Source organism: Hemitrygon akajei, chromosome 6 (genome assembly GCF_048418815.1).
Source record: "Hemitrygon akajei chromosome 6, sHemAka1.3, whole genome shotgun sequence".
Lineage (NCBI taxonomy): Eukaryota > Metazoa > Chordata > Chondrichthyes > Myliobatiformes > Dasyatidae > Hemitrygon > Hemitrygon akajei.
This window is the reverse complement of record NC_133129.1, coordinates 9,362,501-9,379,658: the sequence shown is the minus strand read 5'-3', so window position 1 is coordinate 9,379,658 and position 17,158 is coordinate 9,362,501. Positions and strand designations below refer to the sequence as shown.

The 17,158-nt window shown below is 51.2% G+C and overlaps 1 protein-coding gene across 5 annotated transcripts in view; it reads right to left on the bottom strand.

The window, feature by feature from the left end:
* Window positions 1-17,158, bottom strand: part of spef2 (sperm flagellar 2) — a 685,307-nt gene that overhangs the window by 299,524 nt on the left and 368,625 nt on the right. The gene's annotated exons all lie outside the window — the stretch shown is intronic.

The window sequence follows — 17,158 nt, the reverse complement described above, 5'->3', positions numbered from 1 at the left end:
TCTGCCTGCAACAGTCTTTAACCATCCACTCCCTCCCTGTCCATCTTCATCACAGTCTTTAACCATCCACTCCCTCCCTGTCCATCTTCAGCATAGTCTTTAACTATCCACTCCCTCCCTGTCCATCTTCAGCACAGTCTTTAACCATCCACTCCCTCCCTGTCCATCTTCAGCACAGTCTTTAACCATCCACTCCCTCCCTGTCCATCTGCCTGCAACAGTCTTTAATCATCCACTCCCTCCCTGTCCATCTTCAGCACAGTCTTTAACCATCCACTCCCTCCCTGTCCATCTGCCTGCAACAGTCTTTAACCATCCACTCCCTCCCTGTCCATCTGCCTGCAACAGTCTTTAACCATCCACTCCCTCCCTGTCCATCTTCATCACAGTCTTTAACCATCCACTCCCTCCCTGCCCATCTTCAGCACAGTCTTTAATCATCCACTCCCTCCCTGTCCATCTTCAGCACTGTCTTTAACCATCCACTCCCTCCCTGTCCATCTTCAGCACAGTCTTTAACCATCCACTCCCTCCCTGTCCATCTTCAGCATAGTCTTTAACTATCCACTCCCTCCCTGTCCATCTTCAGCACAGTCTTTAACCATCCACTCCCTCCCTGTCCATCTTCAGCACAGTCTTTAACCATCCACTCCCTCCCTGTCCATCTGCCTGCAACAGTCTTTAATCATCCACTCCCTCCCTGTCCATCTTCAGCACAGTCTTTAACCATCCACTCCCTCCCTGTCCATCTGCCTGCAACAGTCTTTAACCATCCACTCCCTCCCTGTCCATCTGCCTGCAACAGTCTTTAACCATCCACTCCCTCCCTGTCCATCTTCAGCACAGTCTTTAACCATCCACTCCCTCCCTGTCCATCTTCAGCACAGTCTTTAACCATCCACTCCCTCCCTGTCCATCTTCAGCACAGTCTTTAACCATCCACTCCCTCCCTGTCCATCTGCCTGCAACAGTCTTTAACCATCCACTCCCTCCCTTTCCATCTTCAGCACAGTCTTTAACAATCCACTCCCGCCCTGTCCATCTTCAGAACAGTCTTTAACCATCCACTCCCTCCCTGTCCATCTTCAGCACAGTCTTTAACCATCCACTCCCTCCCTGTCCATCTTCAGCACAGTCTTTAACCATCCACTCCCTCCCTGTCCATCTTCAGCACAGTCTTTAACCATCCACTCCCTCCCTGTCCATCTTCAGCACAGTCTTTAAGCATCCACTCCCTCCCTGTCCATCTGCCTGCAACAGTCTTTAAGCATCCACTCCCTCCCTGTCCATATGCCTGCAACAGTCTTTAACCATCCACTCCCTCCCTGTCCATCTTCAGCACAGTCTTTAACCATCCACTCCCTCCCTGTCCATCTTCAGCACAGTCTTTAACCATCCACTCCCTCCCTGTCCATCTTCAGCACAGTCTTTAACCATCCACTCCCTCCCTGTCCATCTGCCTGCAACAGTCTTTAACCATCCACTCCCTCCCTTTCCATCTTCAGCACAGTCTTTAACCATCCACTCCCGCCCTGTCCATCTTCAGAACAGTCTTTAACCATCCACTCCCTCCCTGTCCATCTTCAGCACAGTCGTTAACCATCCACTCCCTCCCTGTCCATCTTCAGCACAGTCTTTAACCATCCACTCCCTCCCTGTCCATCTTCAGCACAGTCTTTAACCATCCACTCCCTCCCTGTCCATCTTCAGCATAGTCTTTAACCATCCATTCCCTCCCTGTCCATCTTCAGCACAGTCTTTAACCATCCACTCCCTCCCTGTCCATCTTCAGCACAGTCTTTAACCATCCACTCCCTCCCTGTCCATCCTCAGCACAGTCTTTAACCATCCACTCCCTCCCTGTCCATCTGCCTGCAACAGTCTTTAACCATCCACTCCCTCCCTGTCCATCTTCAGCACAGTCTTTAACCATCCACTCCCTCCCTGTCCATCTGCCTGCAACAGTCTTTAATCATCCACTCCCTCCCTGTCCATTTCAGCACAGTCTTTAACCATCCACTCCCTCCCTGTCCATCTTCAGCACAGTCTTTAACCATCCACTCCCTCCCTGTCCATCTGCCTGCAACAGTCTTTAATCATCCACTCCCTCCCTGTCCATCTTCAGCACAGTCTTTAACCATCCACTCCCTCCCTGTCCATCTGCCTGCAACAGTCTTTAACCATCCACTCCCTCCCTGTCCATCTGCCTGCAACAGTCTTTAACCATCCACTCCCTCCCTGTCCATCTTCATTACAGTCTTTAACCATCCACTCCCTCCCTGTCCATCTGCCTGCAACAGTCTTTAACCATCCACTCCTTCCCTGTGCATCTGCCTGCAACAGTCTTTAACCATCCACTCCCTCCCTGTCCATCTTCAGCACAGTCTTTAACCATCCACTCCCTCCCTGTCCATCTTCAGCACAGTCTTTAAGCATCCACTCCCTTCCTGTCCATCTGCCTGCAACAGTCTTTAAGCATCCACTCCCTCCCTGTCCATCTGCCTGCAACAGTCTTTAACCATCCACTCCCTCCCTGTCCATCTTCAGCACAGTCTATAACCATCCACTCCTTCCTGTCCATCTTCAGCACAGTCTTTAACTATCCACTCCCTCCCTGTCCATCTTCAGCACAGTCTTTAACCATCCACTCCCTCCCTGTCCATCTGCCTGCAACAGTCTTTAACCATCCACTCCCTCCCTTTCCATCTTCAGCACAGTCTTTAACCATCCACTCCCGCCCTGTCCATCTTCAGCACAGTCTTTAACCATCCACTCCCTCCCTGTCCATCTTCAGCACAGTCTTTAACCATCCACTCCCTCCCTGTCCATCTTCAGCACAGTCTTTAACCATCCACTCCCTCCCTGTCCATCTTCAGCACAGTCTTTAACCATCCACTCCCTCCCTGTCCATCTTCAGCACAGTCTTTAACCATCCACTCCCTCCCTGTCCATCTTCAGCACAGTCTTTAACCATCCACTCCCTCCCTTTCCATCTTCAGCACAGTCTTTAACCATCCACTCCCGCCCTGTCCATCTTCAGCACAGTCTTTAACCATCCACTCCCTCCCTGTCCATCTTCAGCACAGTCTTTAATCATCCACTCCCTCCCTGTCCATCTTCAGCACAGTCTTTAACAATCCACTCCCTCCCTGTCCATCTTCAGCACAGTCTTTAACCATCCACTCCCTCCCTGTCCATCTTCAGCACAGTCTTTAAACATCCACTCCCTCCCTGTCCATCTGCCTGCAACAGTCTTTAACCATCCACTCCCTCCCTGTCCATCTTCAGCACAGTCTTTGACCATCCACTCCCTCCCTGTCCATCTTCAGCACAGTCTTTAACCATCCACTCCCTCCCTGTCCATCTGCCTGCAACAGTCTTTAACCATCCACTCCCTCCCTTTCAATCTTCAGCACAGTCTTTAACCATCCACTCCCGCCCTGTCCATCTTCAGCACAGTCTTTAACCATCCACTCCCTCCCTGTCCATCTGCCTGCAACAGTCTTTAACCATCCACTCCCTCCCTGTCCATCTTCAGCACAGTCTTTAACCATCCACTCCCTCCCTGCCCATCTTCAGCACACTCTTTAATCATCCACTCCCTCCCTGTCCATCTTCAGCACTGTCTTTAACCATCCACTCCCTCCCTGTCCATCTTCAGCACAGTCTTTAACCATCCACTCCCTCCCTGTCCATCTTCAGCATAGTCTTTAACTATCCACTCCCTCCCTGTCCATCTTCAGCACAGTCTTTAACCATCCACTCCCTCCCTGTCCATCTTCAGCACAGTCTTTAACCATCCACTCCCTCCCTGTCCATCTGCCTGCAACAGTCTTTAATCATCCACTCCCTCCCTGTCCATCTTCAGCACAGTCTTTAACCATCCACTCCCTCCCTGTCCATCTGCCTGCAACAGTCTTTAACCATCCACTCCCTCCCTGTCCATCTGCCTGCAACAGTCTTTAACCATCCACTCCCTCCCTGTCCATCTTCATCACAGTCTTTAACCATCCACTCCCTCCCTGTCCATCTGCCTGCAACAGTCTTTAACCATCCACTCCTTCCCTGTGCATCTGCCTGCAACAGTCTTTAACCATCCACTCCCTCCCTGTCCATCTTCAGCACAGTCTTTAACCATCCACTCCCTCCCTGTCCATCTTCAGCACAGTCTTTAAGCATCCACTCCCTCCCTGTCCATCTGCCTGCAACAGTCTTTAAGCATCCACTCCCTCCCTGTCCATCTGCCTGCAACAGTCTTTAACCATCCACTCCCTCCCTGTCCATCTTCAGCACAGTCTTTAACCATCCACTCCCTCCCTGTCCATCTTCAGCACAGTCTTTAACCATCCACTCCCTCCCTGTCCATGTTCAGCACAGTCTTTAACCATCCACTCCCTCCCTGTCCATCTGCCTGCAACAGTCTTTAACCATCCACTCCCTCCCTTTCCATCTTCAGCACAGTCTTTAACAATCCACTCCCGCCCTGTCCATCTTCAGAACAGTCTTTAACCATCCACTCCCTCCCTGTCCATCTTCAGCACAGTCTTTAACCATCCACTCCCTCCCTGTCCATCTTCAGCACAGTCTTTAACCATCCACTCCCTCCCTGTCCATCTTCAGCACAGTCTTTAACCATCCACTCCCTCCCTGTCCATCTTCAGCATAGTCTTTAACCATCCATTCCCTCCCTGTCCATCTTCAGCACAGTCTTTAACCATCCACTCCCTCTCTGTCCATCTTCAGCACAGTCTTTAACCATCCACTCCCTCCCTGTCCATCTTCAGCACAGTATTTAACCATCCACTCCCTCCCTGTCCATCTTCAGCACAGTCTTTAACCATCCACTCCCTCCCTGTCCATCTTCAGCACAGTTTTTAACCATCCACTCCCTCCCTGTCCATCTTCAGCACAGTCTTTAACCATCCACTCCCTCCCTGTCCATCTTCAGCACAGTCTTTAACCATCCACTCCCTCCCTGTCCATCTGCCTGCAACAGTCTTTAACCATCCACTCCCTCCCTGTCCATCTTCAGCACAGTCTTTAACCATCCACTCCCTCCCTGTCCATCTGCCTGCAACAGTCTTTAATCATCCACTCCCTCCCTGTCCATTTCAGCACAGTCTTTAACCATCCACTCCCTCCCTGTCCATCTTCAGCACAGTCTTTAACCATCCACTCCCTCCCTGTCCATCTGCCTGCAACAGTCTTTAATCATCCACTCCCTCCCTGTCCATCTTCAGCACAGTCTTTAACCATCCACTCCCTCCCTGTCCATCTGCCTGCAACAGTCTTTAACCATCCACTCCCTCCCTGTCCATCTGCCTGCAACAGTCTTTAACCATCCACTCCCTCCCTGTCCATCTTCATCACAGTCTTTAACCATCCACTCCCTCCCTGTCCATCTGCCTGCAACAGTCTTTAACCATCCACTCCTTCCCTGTGCATCTGCCTGCAACAGTCTTTAACCATCCACTCCCTCCCTGTCCATCTTCAGCACAGTCTTTAACCATCCACTCCCTCCCTGTCCATCTTCAGCACAGTCTTTAAGCATCCACTCCCTTCCTGTCCATCTGCCTGCAACAGTCTTTAAGCATCCACTCCCTCCCTGTCCATCTGCCTGCAACAGTCTTTAACCATCCACTCCCTCCCTGTCCATCTTCAGCACAGTCTTTAACCATCCACTCCTTCCTGTCCATCTTCAGCACAGTCTTTAACTATCCACTCCCTCCCTGTCCATCTTCAGCACAGTCTTTAACCATCCACTCCCTCCCTGTCCATCTGCCTGCAACAGTCTTTAACCATCCACTCCCTCCCTTTCCATCTTCAGCACAGTCTTTAACCATCCACTCCCGCCCTGTCCATCTTCAGCACAGTCTTTAACCATCCACTCCCTCCCTGTCCATCTTCAGCACAGTCTTTAACCATCCACTCCCTCCCTGTCCATCTTCAGCACAGTCTTTAACCATCCACTCCCTCCCTGTCCATCTTCAGCACAGTCTTTAACCATCCACTCCCTCCCTGTCCATCTTCAGCACAGTCTTTAACCATCCACTCCCTCCCTGTCCATCTTCAGCACAGTCTTTAACCATCCACTCCCTCCCTTTCCATCTTCAGCACAGTCTTTAACCATCCACTCCCGCCCTGTCCATCTTCAGCACAGTCTTTAACCATCCACTCCCTCCCTGTCCATCTTCAGCACAGTCTTTAATCATCCACTCCCTCCCTGTCCATCTTCAGCACAGTCTTTAACAATCCACTCCCTCCCTGTCCATCTTCAGCACAGTCTTTAACCATCCACTCCCTCCCTGTCCATCTTCAGCACAGTCTTTAAACATCCACTCCCTCCCTGTCCATCTGCCTGCAACAGTCTTTAACCATCCACTCCCTCCCTGTCCATCTTCAGCACAGTCTTTAACCATCCACTCCCTCCCTGTCCATCTTCAGCACAGTCTTTAACCATCCACTCCCTCCCTGTCCATCTGCCTGCAACAGTCTTTAACCATCCACTCCCTCCCTTTCAATCTTCAGCACAGTCTTTAACCATCCACTCCCGCCCTGTCCATCTTCAGCACAGTCTTTAACCATCCACTCCCTCCCTGTCCATCTGCCTGCAACAGTCTTTAACCATCCACTCCCTCCCTGTCCATCTTCAGCACAGTCTTTAACCATCCACTCCCTCCCTGCCCATCTTCAGCACAGTCTTTAATCATCCACTCCCTCCCTGTCCATCTTCAGCACTGTCTTTAACCATCCACTCCCTCCCTGTCCATCTTCAGCACAGTCTTTAACCATCCACTCCCTCCCTGTCCATCTTCAGCATAGTCTTTAACTATCCACTCCCTCCCTGTCCATCTTCAGCACAGTCTTTAACCATCCACTCCCTCCCTGTCCATCTTCAGCACAGTCTTTAACCATCCACTCCCTCCCTGTCCATCTGCCTGCAACAGTCTTTAATCATCCACTCCCTCCCTGTCCATCTTCAGCACAGTCTTTAACCATCCACTCCCTCCCTGTCCATCTGCCTGCAACAGTCTTTAACCATCCACTCCCTCCCTGTCCATCTGCCTGCAACAGTCTTTAACCATCCACTCCCTCCCTGTCCATCTTCATCACAGTCTTTAACCATCCACTTCCTCCCTGTCCATCTGCCTGCAACAGTCTTTAACCATCCACTCCTTCCCTGTGCATCTGCCTGCAACAGTCTTTAACCATCCACTCCCTCCCTGTCCATCTTCAGCACAGTCTTTAACCATCCACTCCCTCCCTGTCCATCTTCAGCACAGTCTTTAACCATCCACTCCCTCCCTGTCCATCTTCAGCACAGTCTTTAACCATCCACTCCCTCCCTGTCCATCTGCCTGCAACAGTCTTTAACCATCCACTCCCTCCCTTTCCATCTTCAGCACAGTCTTTAACAATCCACTCCCGCCCTGTCCATCTTCAGAACAGTCTTTAACCATCCACTCCCTCCCTGTCCATCTTCAGCACAGTCTTTAACCATCCACTCCCTCCCTGTCCATCTTCAGCACAGTCTTTAACCATCCACTCCCTCCCTGTCCATCTTCAGCACAGTCTTTAACCATCCACTCCCTCCCTGTCCATCTTCAGCATAGTCTTTAACCATCCATTCCCTCCCTGTCCATCTTCAGCACAGTCTTTAACCATCCACTCCCTCTCTGTCCATCTTCAGCACAGTCTTTAACCATCCACTCCCTCCCTGTCCATCTTCAGCACAGTATTTAACCATCCACTCCCTCCCTGTCCATCTTCAGCACAGTCTTTAACCATCCACTCCCTCCCTGTCCATCTTCAGCACAGTTTTTAACCATCCACTCCCTCCCTGTCCATCTTCAGCACAGTCTTTAACCATCCACTCCCTCCCTGTCCATCTTCAGCACAGTCTTTAACCATCCACTCCCTCCCTGTCCATCTGCCTGCAACAGTCTTTAACCATCCACTCCCTCCCTGTCCATCTTCAGCACAGTCTTTAACCATCCACTCCCTCCCTGTCCATCTGCCTGCAACAGTCTTTAATCATCCACTCCCTCCCTGTCCATTTCAGCACAGTCTTTAACCATCCACTCCCTCCCTGTCCATCTTCAGCACAGTCTTTAACCATCCACTCCCTCCCTGTCCATCTGCCTGCAACAGTCTTTAATCATCCACTCCCTCCCTGTCCATCTTCAGCACAGTCTTTAACCATCCACTCCCTCCCTGTCCATCTGCCTGCAACAGTCTTTAACCATCCACTCCCTCCCTGTCCATCTGCCTGCAACAGTCTTTAACCATCCACTCCCTCCCTGTCCATCTTCATCACAGTCTTTAACCATCCACTCCCTCCCTGTCCATCTGCCTGCAACAGTCTTTAACCATCCACTCCTTCCCTGTGCATCTGCCTGCAACAGTCTTTAACCATCCACTCCCTCCCTGTCCATCTTCAGCACAGTCTTTAACCATCCACTCCCTCCCTGTCCATCTTCAGCACAGTCTTTAAGCATCCACTCCCTTCCTGTCCATCTGCCTGCAACAGTCTTTAAGCATCCACTCCCTCCCTGTCCATCTGCCTGCAACAGTCTTTAACCATCCACTCCCTCCCTGTCCATCTTCAGCACAGTCTTTAACCATCCACTCCTTCCTGTCCATCTTCAGCACAGTCTTTAACTATCCACTCCCTCCCTGTCCATCTTCAGCACAGTCTTTAACCATCCACTCCCTCCCTGTCCATCTGCCTGCAACAGTCTTTAACCATCCACTCCCTCCCTTTCCATCTTCAGCAAAGTCTTTAACCATCCACTCCCGCCCTGTCCATCTTCAGCACAGTCTTTAACCATCCACTCCCTCCCTGTCCATCTTCAGCACAGTCTTTAACCATCCACTCCCTCCCTGTCCATCTTCAGCACAGTCTTTAACCATCCACTCCCTCCCTGTCCATCTTCAGCACAGTCTTTAACCATCCACTCCCTCCCTGTCCATCTTCAGCACAGTCTTTAAGCATCCACTCCCTCCCTGTCCATCTGCCTGCAACAGTCTTTAAGCATCCACTCCCTCCCTGTCCATATGCCTGCAACAGTCTTTAACCATCCACTCCCTCCCTGTCCATCTTCAGCACAGTCTTTAACCATCCACTCCCTCCCTGTCCATCTTCAGCACAGTCTTTAACCATCCACTCCCTCCCTGTCCATCTTCAGCACAGTCTTTAACCATCCACTCCCTCCCTGTCCATCTGCCTGCAACAGTCTTTAACCATCCACTCCCTCCCTTTCCATCTTCAGCACAGTCTTTAACCATCCACTCCCGCCCTGTCCATCTTCAGAACAGTCTTTAACCATCCACTCCCTCCCTGTCCATCTTCAGCACAGTCGTTAACCATCCACTCCCTCCCTGTCCATCTTCAGCACAGTCTTTAACCATCCACTCCCTCCCTGTCCATCTTCAGCACAGTCTTTAACCATCCACTCCCTCCCTGTCCATCTTCAGCATAGTCTTTAACCATCCATTCCCTCCCTGTCCATCTTCAGCACAGTCTTTAACCATCCACTCCCTCCCTGTCCATCTTCAGCACAGTCTTTAACCATCCACTCCCTCCCTGTCCATCCTCAGCACAGTCTTTAACCATCCACTCCCTCCCTGTCCATCTGCCTGCAACAGTCTTTAACCATCCACTCCCTCCCTGTCCATCTTCAGCACAGTCTTTAACAATCCACTCCCTCCCTGTCCATCTGCCTGCAACAGTCTTTAATCATCCACTCCCTCCCTGTCCATTTCAGCACAGTCTTTAACCATCCACTCCCTCCCTGTCCATCTTCAGCACAGTCTTTAACCATCCACTCCCTCCCTGTCCATCTGCCTGCAACAGTCTTTAATCATCCACTCCCTCCCTGTCCATCTTCAGCACAGTCTTTAACCATCCACTCCCTCCCTGTCCATCTGCCTGCAACAGTCTTTAACCATCCACTCCCTCCCTGTCCATCTGCCTGCAACAGTCTTTAACCATCCACTCCCTCCCTGTCCATCTTCATCACAGTCTTTAACCATCCACTCCCTCCCTGTCCATCTGCCTGCAACAGTCTTTAACCATCCACTCCTTCCCTGTGCATCTGCCTGCAACAGTCTTTAACCATCCACTCCCTCCCTGTCCATCTTCAGCACAGTCTTTAACCATCCACTCCCTCCCTGTCCATCTTCAGCACAGTCTTTAAGCATCCACTCCCTTCCTGTCCATCTGCCTGCAACAGTCTTTAAGCATCCACTCCCTCCCTGTCCATCTGCCTGCAAGAGTCTTTAACCATCCACTCCCTCCCTGTCCATCTTCAGCACAGTCTATAACCATCCACTCCTTCCTGTCCATCTTCAGCACAGTCTTTAACTATCCACTCCCTCCCTGTCCATCTTCAGCACAGTCTTTAACCATCCACTCCCTCCCTGTCCATCTGCCTGCAACAGTCTTTAACCATCCACTCCCTCCCTTTCCATCTTCAGCACAGTCTTTAACCATCCACTCCCGCCCTGTCCATCTTCAGCACAGTCTTTAACCATCCACTCCCTCCCTGTCCATCTTCAGCACAGTCTTTAACCATCCACTCCCTCCCTGTCCATCTTCAGCACAGTCTTTAACCATCCACTCCCTCCCTGTCCATCTTCAGCACAGTCTTTAACCATCCACTCCCTCCCTGTCCATCTTCAGCACAGTCTTTAACCATCCACTCCCTCCCTGTCCATCTTCAGCACAGTCTTTAACCATCCACTCCCTCCCTTTCCATCTTCAGCACAGTCTTTAACCATCCACTCCCGCCCTGTCCATCTTCAGCACAGTCTTTAACCATCCACTCCCTCCCTGTCCATCTTCAGCACAGTCTTTAATCATCCACTCCCTCCCTGTCCATCTTCAGCACAGTCTTTAACAATCCACTCCCTCCCTGTCCATCTTCAGCACAGTCTTTAACCATCCACTCCCTCCCTGTCCATCTTCAGCACAGTCTTTAAACATCCACTCCCTCCCTGTCCATCTGCCTGCAACAGTCTTTAACCATCCACTCCCTCCCTGTCCATCTTCAGCACAGTCTTTAACCATCCACTCCCTCCCTGTCCATCTTCAGCACAGTCTTTAACCATCCACTCCCTCCCTGTCCATCTGCCTGCAACAGTCTTTAACCATCCACTCCCTCCCTGTCCATCTTCAGCACAGTCTTTAACCATCCACTCCCTCCCTGCCCATCTTCAGCACAGTCTTTAATCATCCACTCCCTCCCTGTCCATCTTCAGCACTGTCTTTAACCATCCACTCCCTCCCTGTCCATCTTCAGCACAGTCTTTAACCATCCACTCCCTCCCTGTCCATCTTCAGCATAGTCTTTAACTATCCACTCCCTCCCTGTCCATCTTCAGCACAGTCTTTAACCATCCACTCCCTCCCTGTCCATCTTCAGCACAGTCTTTAACCATCCACTCCCTCCCTGTCCATCTGCCTGCAACAGTCTTTAATCATCCACTCCCTCCCTGTCCATCTTCAGCACAGTCTTTAACCATCCACTCCCTCCCTGTCCATCTGCCTGCAACAGTCTTTAACCATCCACTCCCTCCCTGTCCATCTGCCTGCAACAGTCTTTAACCATCCACTCCCTCCCTGTCCATCTTCATCACAGTCTTTAACCATCCACTCCCTCCCTGTCCATCTGCCTGCAACAGTCTTTAACCATCCACTCCTTCCCTGTGCATCTGCCTGCAACAGTCTTTAACCATCCACTCCCTCCCTGTCCATCTTCAGCACAGTCTTTAACCATCCACTCCCTCCCTGTCCATCTTCAGCACAGTCTTTAAGCATCCACTCCCTCCCTGTCCATCTGCCTGCAACAGTCTTTAAGCATCCACTCCCTCCCTGTCCATCTGCCTGCAACAGTCTTTAACCATCCACTCCCTCCCTGTCCATCTTCAGCACAGTCTTTAACCATCCACTCCCTCCCTGTCCATCTTCAGCACAGTCTTTAACCATCCACTCCCTCCCTGTCCATCTTCAGCACAGTCTTTAACCATCCACTCCCTCCCTGTCCATCTGCCTGCAACAGTCTTTAACCATCCACTCCCTCCCTTTCCATCTTCAGCACAGTCTTTAACAATCCACTCCCGCCCTGTCCATCTTCAGAACAGTCTTTAACCATCCACTCCCTCCCTGTCCATCTTCAGCACAGTCTTTAACCATCCACTCCCTCCCTGTCCATCTTCAGCACAGTCTTTAACCATCCACTCCCTCCCTGTCCATCTTCAGCACAGTCTTTAACCATCCACTCCCTCCCTGTCCATCTTCAGCATAGTCTTTAACCATCCATTCCCTCCCTGTCCATCTTCAGCACAGTCTTTAACCATCCACTCCCTCTCTGTCCATCTTCAGCACAGTCTTTAACCATCCACTCCCTCCCTGTCCATCTTCAGCACAGTATTTAACCATCCACTCCCTCCCTGTCCATCTTCAGCACAGTCTTTAACCATCCACTCCCTCCCTGTCCATCTTCAGCACAGTTTTTAACCATCCACTCCCTCCCTGTCCATCTTCAGCACAGTCTTTAACCATCCACTCCCTCCCTGTCCATCTTCAGCACAGTCTTTAACCATCCACTCCCTCCCTGTCCATCTGCCTGCAACAGTCTTTAACCATCCACTCCCTCCCTGTCCATCTTCAGCACAGTCTTTAACCATCCACTCCCTCCCTGTCCATCTGCCTGCAACAGTCTTTAATCATCCACTCCCTCCCTGTCCATTTCAGCACAGTCTTTAACCATCCACTCCCTCCCTGTCCATCTTCAGCACAGTCTTTAACCATCCACTCCCTCCCTGTCCATCTGCCTGCAACAGTCTTTAATCATCCACTCCCTCCCTGTCCATCTTCAGCACAGTCTTTAACCATCCACTCCCTCCCTGTCCATCTGCCTGCAACAGTCTTTAACCATCCACTCCCTCCCTGTCCATCTGCCTGCAACAGTCTTTAACCATCCACTCCCTCCCTGTCCATCTTCATCACAGTCTTTAACCATCCACTCCCTCCCTGTCCATCTGCCTGCAACAGTCTTTAACCATCCACTCCTTCCCTGTGCATCTGCCTGCAACAGTCTTTAACCATCCACTCCCTCCCTGTCCATCTTCAGCACAGTCTTTAACCATCCACTCCCTCCCTGTCCATCTTCAGCACAGTCTTTAAGCATCCACTCCCTTCCTGTCCATCTGCCTGCAACAGTCTTTAAGCATCCACTCCCTCCCTGTCCATCTGCCTGCAACAGTCTTTAACCATCCACTCCCTCCCTGTCCATCTTCAGCACAGTCTTTAACCATCCACTCCTTCCTGTCCATCTTCAGCACAGTCTTTAACTATCCACTCCCTCCCTGTCCATCTTCAGCACAGTCTTTAACCATCCACTCCCTCCCTGTCCATCTGCCTGCAACAGTCTTTAACCATCCACTCCCTCCCTTTCCATCTTCAGCACAGTCTTTAACCATCCACTCCCGCCCTGTCCATCTTCAGCACAGTCTTTAACCATCCACTCCCTCCCTGTCCATCTTCAGCACAGTCTTTAACCATCCACTCCCTCCCTGTCCATCTTCAGCACAGTCTTTAACCATCCACTCCCTCCCTGTCCATCTTCAGCACAGTCTTTAACCATCCACTCCCTCCCTGTCCATCTGCCTGCAACAGTCTTTAACCATCCACTCCTATCCTGTGCATCTGCCTGCAACAGTCTTTAACCATCCACTCCCTCCCTGTCCATCTTCAGCACAGTCTTTAACCATCCACTCCCTCCCTGTCCATCTTCAGCACAGTCTTTAAGCATCCACTCCCTCCCTGTCCATCTGCCTGCAACAGTCTTTAAGCATCCACTCCCTCCCTGTCCATATGCCTGCAACAGTCTTTAACCATCCACTCCCTCCCTGTCCATCTTCAGCACAGTCTTTAACCATCCACTCCCTCCCTGTCCATCTTCAGCACAGTCTTTAACCATCCACTCCCTCCCTGTCCATCTTCAGCACAGTCTTTAACCATCCACTCCCTCCCTGTCCATCTGCCTGCAACAGTCTTTAACCATCCACTCCCTCCCTTTCCATCTTCAGCACAGTCTTTAACCATCCACTCCCGCCCTGTCCATCTTCAGAACAGTCTTTAACCATCCACTCCCTCCCTGTCCATCTTCAGCACAGTCGTTAACCATCCACTCCCTCCCTGTCCATCTTCAGCACAGTCTTTAACCATCCACTCCCTCCCTGTCCATCTTCAGCACAGTCTTTAACCATCCACTCCCTCCCTGTCCATCTTCAGCATAGTCTTTAACCATCCATTCCCTCCCTGTCCATCTTCAGCACAGTCTTTAACCATCCACTCCCTCCCTGTCCATCTTCAGCACAGTCTTTAACCATCCACTCCCTCCCTGCCCATCCTCAGCACAGTCTTTAACCATCCACTCCCTCCCTGTCCATCTGCCTGCAACAGTCTTTAACCATCCACTCCCTCCCTGTCCATCTTCAGCACAGTCTTTAACCATCCACTCCCTCCCTGTCCATCTGCCTGCAACAGTCTTTAATCATCCACTCCCTCCCTGTCCATTTCAGCACAGTCTTTAACCATCCACTCCCTCCCTGTCCATCTTCAGCACAGTCTTTAACCATCCACTCCCTCCCTGTCCATCTGCCTGCAACAGTCTTTCATCATCCACTCCCTCCCTGTCCATCTTCAGCACAGTCTTTAACCATCCACTCCCTCCCTGTCCATCTGCCTGCAACAGTCTTTAACCATCCACTCCCTCCCTGTCCATCTGCCTGCAACAGTCTTTAACCATCCACTCCCTCCCTGTCCATCTTCATCACAGTCTTTAACCATCCACTCCCTCCCTGTCCATCTGCCTGCAACAGTCTTTAACCATCCACTCCTTCCCTGTGCATCTGCCTGCAACAGTCTTTAACCATCCACTCCCTCCCTGTCCATCTTCAGCACAGTCTTTAACCATCCACTCCCTCCCTGTCCATCTTCAGCACAGTCTTTAAGCATCCACTCCTTCCCTGTGCATCTGCCTGCAACAGTCTTTAACCATCCACTCCCTCCCTGTCCATCTGCCTGCAACAGTCTTTAACCATCCACTCCCTCCCTTTCCATCTTCAGCACAGTCTTTAACCATCCACTCCCGCCCTGTCCATCTTCAGAACAGTCTTTAACCATCCACTCCCTCCCTGTCCATCTTCAGCACAGTCGTTAACCATCCACTCCCTCCCTGTCCATCTTCAGCACAGTCTTTAACCATCCACTCCCTCCCTGTCCATCTTCAGCACAGTCTTTAACCATCCACTCCCTCCCTGTCCATCTTCAGCATAGTCTTTAACCATCCATTCCCTCCCTGTCCATCTTCAGCACAGTCTTTAACCATCCACTCCCTCCCTGTCCATCTTCAGCACAGTCTTTAACCATCCACTCCCTCCCTGTCCATCCTCAGCACAGTCTTTAACCATCCACTCCCTCCCTGTCCATCTGCCTGCAACAGTCTTTAACCATCCACTCCCTCCCTGTCCATCTTCAGCACAGTCTTTAACAATCCACTCCCTCCCTGTCCATCTGCCTGCAACAGTCTTTAATCATCCACTCCCTCCCTGTCCATTTCAGCACAGTCTTTAACCATCCACTCCCTCCCTGTCCATCTTCAGCACAGTCTTTAACCATCCACTCCCTCCCTGTCCATCTGCCTGCAACAGTCTTTAATCATCCACTCCCTCCCTGTCCATCTTCAGCACAGTCTTTAACCATCCACTCCCTCCCTGTCCATCTGCCTGCAACAGTCTTTAACCATCCACTCCCTCCCTGTCCATCTGCCTGCAACAGTCTTTAACCATCCACTCCCTCCCTGTCCATCTTCATCACAGTCTTTAACCATCCACTCCCTCCCTGTCCATCTGCCTGCAACAGTCTTTAACCATCCACTCCTTCCCTGTGCATCTGCCTGCAACAGTCTTTAACCATCCACTCCCTCCCTGTCCATCTTCAGCACAGTCTTTAACCATCCACTCCCTCCCTGTCCATCTTCAGCACAGTCTTTAAGCATCCACTCCCTTCCTGTCCATCTGCCTGCAACAGTCTTTAAGCATCCACTCCCTCCCTGTCCATCTGCCTGCAACAGTCTTTAACCATCCACTCCCTCCCTGTCCATCTTCAGCACAGTCTATAACCATCCACTCCTTCCTGTCCATCTTCAGCACAGTCTTTAACTATCCACTCCCTCCCTGTCCATCTTCAGCACAGTCTTTAACCATCCACTCCCTCCCTGTCCATCTGCCTGCAACAGTCTTTAACCATCCACTCCCTCCCTTTCCATCTTCAGCACAGTCTTTAACCATCCACTCCCGCCCTGTCCATCTTCAGCACAGTCTTTAACCATCCACTCCCTCCCTGTCCATCTTCAGCACAGTCTTTAACCATCCACTCCCTCCCTGTCCATCTTCAGCACAGTCTTTAACCATCCACTCCCTCCCTGTCCATCTTCAGCACAGTCTTTAACCATCCACTCCCTCCCTGTCCATCTTCAGCACAGTCTTTAACCATCCACTCCCTCCCTGTCCATCTTCAGCACAGTCTTTAACCATCCACTCCCTCCCTTTCCATCTTCAGCACAGTCTTTAACCATCCACTCCCGCCCTGTCCATCTTCAGCACAGTCTTTAACCATCCACTCCCTCCCTGTCCATCTTCAGCACAGTCTTTAATCATCCACTCCCTCCCTGTCCATCTTCAGCACAGTCTTTAACAATCCACTCCCTCCCTGTCCATCTTCAGCACAGTCTTTAACCATCCACTCCCTCCCTGTCCATCTTCAGCACAGTCTTTAAACATCCACTCCCTCCCTGTCCATCTGCCTGCAACAGTCTTTAACCATCCACTCCCTCCCTGTCCATCTTCAGCACAGTCTTTAACCATCCACTCCCTCCCTGTCCATCTTCAGCACAGTCTTTAACCATCCACTCCCTCCCTGTCCATCTGCCTGCAACAGTCTTTAACCATCCACTCCCTCCCTGTCCATCTTCAGCACAGTCTTTAACCATCCACTCCCTCCCTGCCCATCTTCAGCACAGTCTTTAATCATCCACTCCCTCCCTGTCCATCTTCAGCACTGTCTTTAACCATCCACTCCCTCCCTGTC